Below are 5000 nucleotides of genomic sequence, written 5' to 3' on the forward strand. Positions count from 1 at the left end.
GACACGATCTGCAATCATTACCGCCGGAGCAGAGCTAATTAAGAAATTAGCTTTCCTGATTGCCTGTTCTCACAGTGATGAGTAGTTGAATAATGTTGTATGGCTGAAATGTTCTAAAACCAGACAGTTTAACAAGTGTTTAGACTTTTGTGGTGATGCTGTATTTACTTTATCTATAATATCTCTACTGCATCACTATTTGTTTTCTCTCCTTTGAGGCACCCCTTGATTGTTTTTTTTTTTTTCCTTTTGCTTGGTTCACCCTCTCCCTCTTGGCATTCAATCAAGGCCTCCCCTGGCTTTAGCAGCAGAAAGGAGAGCGGGGTCCTGCAAACGTGTGGTGTGCCTCACAGAAAAAACTTATCAGAAACTTGGGGCACATTAAAAAAAAACATATTTCCTACCTAGTTACACATTTTTCACAAGAACCTGTGAGATCTAAAGTAGTATTTGATACAGACATTTCTGCACATGACTCAGTACAGAGTTTATTATAAATACTATGTGAAGGCTTTCTTTAGATCAGTACAAGTGCGTTGAAGTCACTGGGAAACGTGGCTTTGGACCTCAGATGTGTCAGAGGACAGGGTTACAATCCTTCATCTTTCCCCACTGACCTTTGGGGGATGCAGCCTTTTTAATCCTTCCTACAAATTGTCAAACACATAGGAATGTAGTATCTGGGGGAACAAATCGTTTGATTTAAAACTCGGACGAAGCGATGAAAGGTGAGTGTCCTGGACCTTAGGAAACAGCATCCACGCACCTTGGGCGACGCTATGCCGTATGCACACATGCTCGCATGCCCGTAACCACCAGACAGCACGAGAGGTAAAGGTTGCTGCCAAAAGAGAACAACTTCTTTCCGAAGCTAAAGAAGACTCGCTTGATTATAAACTCTCTCACAATACAGCTAAATAATAGAGATTTAACGCAGGTGTGCAGGTGTCACTGTGAATCCCACAGCGGGAGGTCAGAGTATCGCTAACTTCCAGGATGCTTCCTGGAAGAGGAAGTTACACGATTCAAGATGCTTATCCTCCAGGATTTCCAAGTTTTAAAATGTAAATATTGATCTATGGGAACAGCAGAAATTTCCAAGTTTTGTTCTAGTACACCTTTAAATAATTTCTACACCTGTCTAAGAACACTAAATACTACTTTTTCTTAACAGAGTCCAACACCACCTTTAAATTACCAACATAAGAGACACTAAGCCAATAAAATGTGCAGTTTCCTTCTGGATGTTTATTTTCCTAAATACAAATTGCATTTCGACTGGGAAACAGTGGATTAAATACTAGAAACATCTTTTCTCCCATGGAATTCTCTTTCCCCAATTTACCTGAGAGAATCTTATAAGGAATGTAGATAGACTATTACTTCCTAAGTAAATTTAAATTTAACACCAATTTACTCACGCTAGTATTTCTATATTGGAACTAACAGCTTCCATAAGACCTCTGCAAAGTGCCAGAAATATGATCTCATGCGTAGTAACAAATTTAAATGTGTTTTATTTTGCATGTCCCTTTTCCCTGTGCATTTTCCTCATCTCTTCCTTTCCGTGACTCCCTACTCCCAGTTTCTAAACCTCTCATCCACTCCAGAGACCCAGGAACACTGTCTAGGGAAGGAGCTAACTTGGAAAAATGCACCAGACTCAGATCTGCTATAAGTAACACGTAATTCTTATCCACACACTTTTTAAAGATTTGAAAGTAAAATTAGTATATTTCCCCCTGGAGTCCCTACAATCGATACAACATCACTTACTACTGGAGTCTCTTACACGCCACCCTAAAATATCTCATCAGAAAGACTCTGTGTCCAAAATGCCAAAGGTCACCTGCCCTTTCCTGAAACACTGCAAAAGTCTGACAACTCTTCTGACTCTGACTTATGCAAATCCCTGACTCAACTGGACTCGTTAAGTGCTACATGTTTTCATCCTTACTCGAGTCAGTTTGTAACCTTTAGCAGATCATTTCAGCCCAGTTTTTGTCCTTTTCATCAAGAATGATGAATTTGGTTTCACGGTCACTGTAAGCTGAAGGACGTGGTGACCACATGAATGGTCAGAAGCAAGGCCAGCTCTCAAAACGGCCACCAAGTCTGTGTCAAGGCATCCACCTTTGTTCTGATCCAGAAGGGAAGATACAAAGTTTCATGGCCAAACTTCACCTTGTGCTCAATCCAGCTGGGTCTGAATTGTAGCCACAGCCTGCGCTAGCAGCAGCTATTCGGGTTTTTAAAGATGTACTTACTATAGGTGTGGGCGGGTTTGGTTAGTAGTGTTGTTTGTTAGGGATGCTTGGTGTGGCTGGAGGAGAGGGGGACCTGTCATTGATGTTCCTTATGCTAGTGTGGGTTTCAGCTCCCATCTCAAAAGTCAGGGTGGTAATAAGCAAGGAGCCCAGAGGAAACCACCGAGCACGTCTTCCCGAATAGCTCTCCCTGTCTCCTGTGTTCTCATGCTACCCAGACGCCCACACCCTGCGTCCCCGGCAGCCTGCCTCCTTCTGAGGTGCAGTGCGAGAGGCCAATGTCAGGTTTCTCTCAATCTGCAGCAGAGAAGCTGCTGTCTGTCGGCCGCCCCTGGCAGTGAGGGCAGCTCACCCCACTGTGGCTTCCTTACCACAGGGCAGGCCGGCTGAGAGCTCGGCCAGTTTCTCTTCCTGGTGCTGCTTGACTTTTCTTCTCTGGGATTTCCAAGGCATGGACGCTCGTTCGTCTGAAACTCTCCTAAACCTCCCGACTAAAAAATAAATACCTAAGTACGACATAAGCAGCGCGCACAGGCAGGATAATTAGGATTGATGGGCTCTTTTAGGGGCACCAAATCCTCATCCTCCCCTTTCCAGTCACATTTCTCACCTGCTCACGCGGTGCCCACCTGTGGCTTGCTGGCATTGCCACTGCCTGCGAATGGGGAGGTTTCCAAGTTCAAAATGAAGGCTGGATCTTCTGTGGTAGGACTCTACCAGGACTGTGGGGAGTTAGCGAAGGAATTAAGGACAGTATGTTGTCCTAGTTTGTGTCACTGCTCCCTTGTTTATGTTCTTCCCCCGACTATTCCCACACCCCCTCTCCAGATTTTTGCATGGCTTTTATAGCCTCTAGTAATTATATCAGCAGCATGGAGTCTATTTTTATCTCTTTTGAATGTGTGCAACATAAATGTCAAAACCCATAAAATCTCTTTTTAGCACGTACCTTGCGTGCAAGGTTTCGGAAAGTGTGATGCAGCATTCAGGGAGATGTTGCATTTTGAGGTCAGACAGATGAAAACTGAAAAACTCAATTTCACCAGTTAGCTGCGCGAACTTCCAACAAGCCCCTTATCATCTAGAACTTTTGGCTGCTTGTTCTGCAAAATGGAATTCTATACGATGGACAGCACCACATTCTAGTCACTTGTTTCATGCCTGGGATGCCCCTTTCCCACAGCAGTATCTCCAAACACCTAATTTTGTTGTTGTTGTTGTTGTTGTTCTGTGCCTACGTGTTAAGATCTTTCAATGCCCTCCACTGCCCTTTGCCAAACTTAGAACCAGAGAAAGAACAAAAATATTACTGGGTCAGCATGAGTACTGTGAATTATTACAGGATCCCATCACAAAATTATTTATTACATGAGAGAAACACACAGAAGCCACCATCACCTAAAACTTTCTCTGCACTTAGCAAACAATAATAATAACATTAATAATAATACCACCTAGCATTCGCAAGTGCCGGGCTCTGGGTATTTTGCGTGTGTGGATTCATCTACATCTTTACAACTACCCAGTGAGGTAGATCCTGTCTTTATCTCTCCGTTCAGTAGAGGAAGACACTGAAGCAGGTTGAACATCTTGCACAAAGTCACAAGTTAGTAAGTAGAAAAGTGAAAATTCAAATTTAGACAGCCAGACCCCAGAGCCTACGGAAACATAAAATGTAGGAGAGATAGGAGGACTTGCACTGCTGAGCTTTTCCAGCTTCTAGTACAAGGCTGTTTCCTCTCTTTTCACTTCCTTTTTGGAATTGGCCCATTAGGGAGGCCAAATGGGCCTGTCCGAAGGGCACATAAACCTGGAATCCCTTACTCAGCTGCTACTAGGTAAGGGTCACCGTGCTTCAAGGGATAGAATGGCCTCAGTATGTCCAGGTGGTCTGGTGCATTTTTCTTATGGCTTATTAGTTTATCTTTAACATAGATGGGGAGAAGGATTTGGAGAGTTGTGGAAAAAAAACGTGTTCCTTTCTAGTCAAAAGTATACTATTGTGAAGAATAAACAAGATGGAAGTAACATGGAGACAGGGAGGGGATGATCATAAAAAAAAAACAACAAAGGGTGTATTTGATGACCATAAACAAAATCCAGCCGTCAAAGAAAGAATATAACTACCATAATATATTTTGGGGGGCAAGCAAATAAGAGTCAGTTCTGTAAAGTTTCTCTCCTTTCTCGTAAGCGAATTGTTCATTTTTCCGGTCCTATTTCCACTGTTACCGTTGCAGAGAGCAGGGGAGGCCAACACCGCCGGAACCCACTTCTTTGTAAGGTTAAGGCGATTACTGACCAGATGCTCAGCAGCCAGAGAAATGCTCGCATGTAAAACAGAACAGGGGATTGAAGAACTTAGGAGGTGACATTTAGAGAAGTATGGTATCTTGTAAACACCAAAGTGCTTCAACTTTTATCACACTTGAAAATCAGTTCTCTGAAATTTACAGTTATTAAACTTAATCCTTAATCTTTGGTACGGTGCCCTTATGAGTCATCAGACAAACTCAGATGTGGAAGTGTTTGAGAGGAGAAAAAAAAAAAAAAAAGGAGAGTAAATTGATTAATGATCATTAAAATACCCTGGGATCTGGGAAGACCCATAGTAAAGAGCACTGGGCATGAATGAATATTGATCTAAAGATCCAGCGCTTTGCTGAAGCTATACAATGTAACAGGTTCTGCAAAAACAGTCCCAGAAATGAAATATATATGTATCTTTTCTGC

The 5000-nt window shown here is 42.7% G+C and overlaps 1 protein-coding gene and 1 long non-coding RNA gene across 7 annotated transcripts in view; one reads left to right on the forward strand and one right to left on the reverse strand.

Moving 5' to 3' along the window:
* Nucleotides 1–5000, forward strand: part of ZEB2 (zinc finger E-box binding homeobox 2) — a 133612-nt gene that overhangs the window by 67399 nt on the left and 61213 nt on the right. The window lies entirely within an intron of this gene.
* The window catches only part of LOC125911898 (uncharacterized), a 46693-nt gene that overhangs the window by 40093 nt on the left and 1600 nt on the right, over nt 1–5000 (reverse strand). Inside the window, exon 3 of one of the 2 annotated variants that reach the window (XR_007454491.1) lies at nt 4347–5000. This exon is cut by the window's right edge and continues 254 nt beyond it. The exons of the other annotated variant lie outside the window; for it this stretch is intronic. This is a non-coding gene — a long non-coding RNA (uncharacterized LOC125911898). Of the gene's footprint in view, nt 1–4346 lie in introns of those variants that run through there. 2 annotated transcript variants of the gene reach the window in all.

The sequence above is a fragment of the Panthera uncia genome (assembly GCF_023721935.1).
Source record: "Panthera uncia isolate 11264 chromosome C1 unlocalized genomic scaffold, Puncia_PCG_1.0 HiC_scaffold_3, whole genome shotgun sequence".
In the NCBI taxonomy this organism is placed as follows: domain Eukaryota; kingdom Metazoa; phylum Chordata; class Mammalia; order Carnivora; family Felidae; genus Panthera; species Panthera uncia.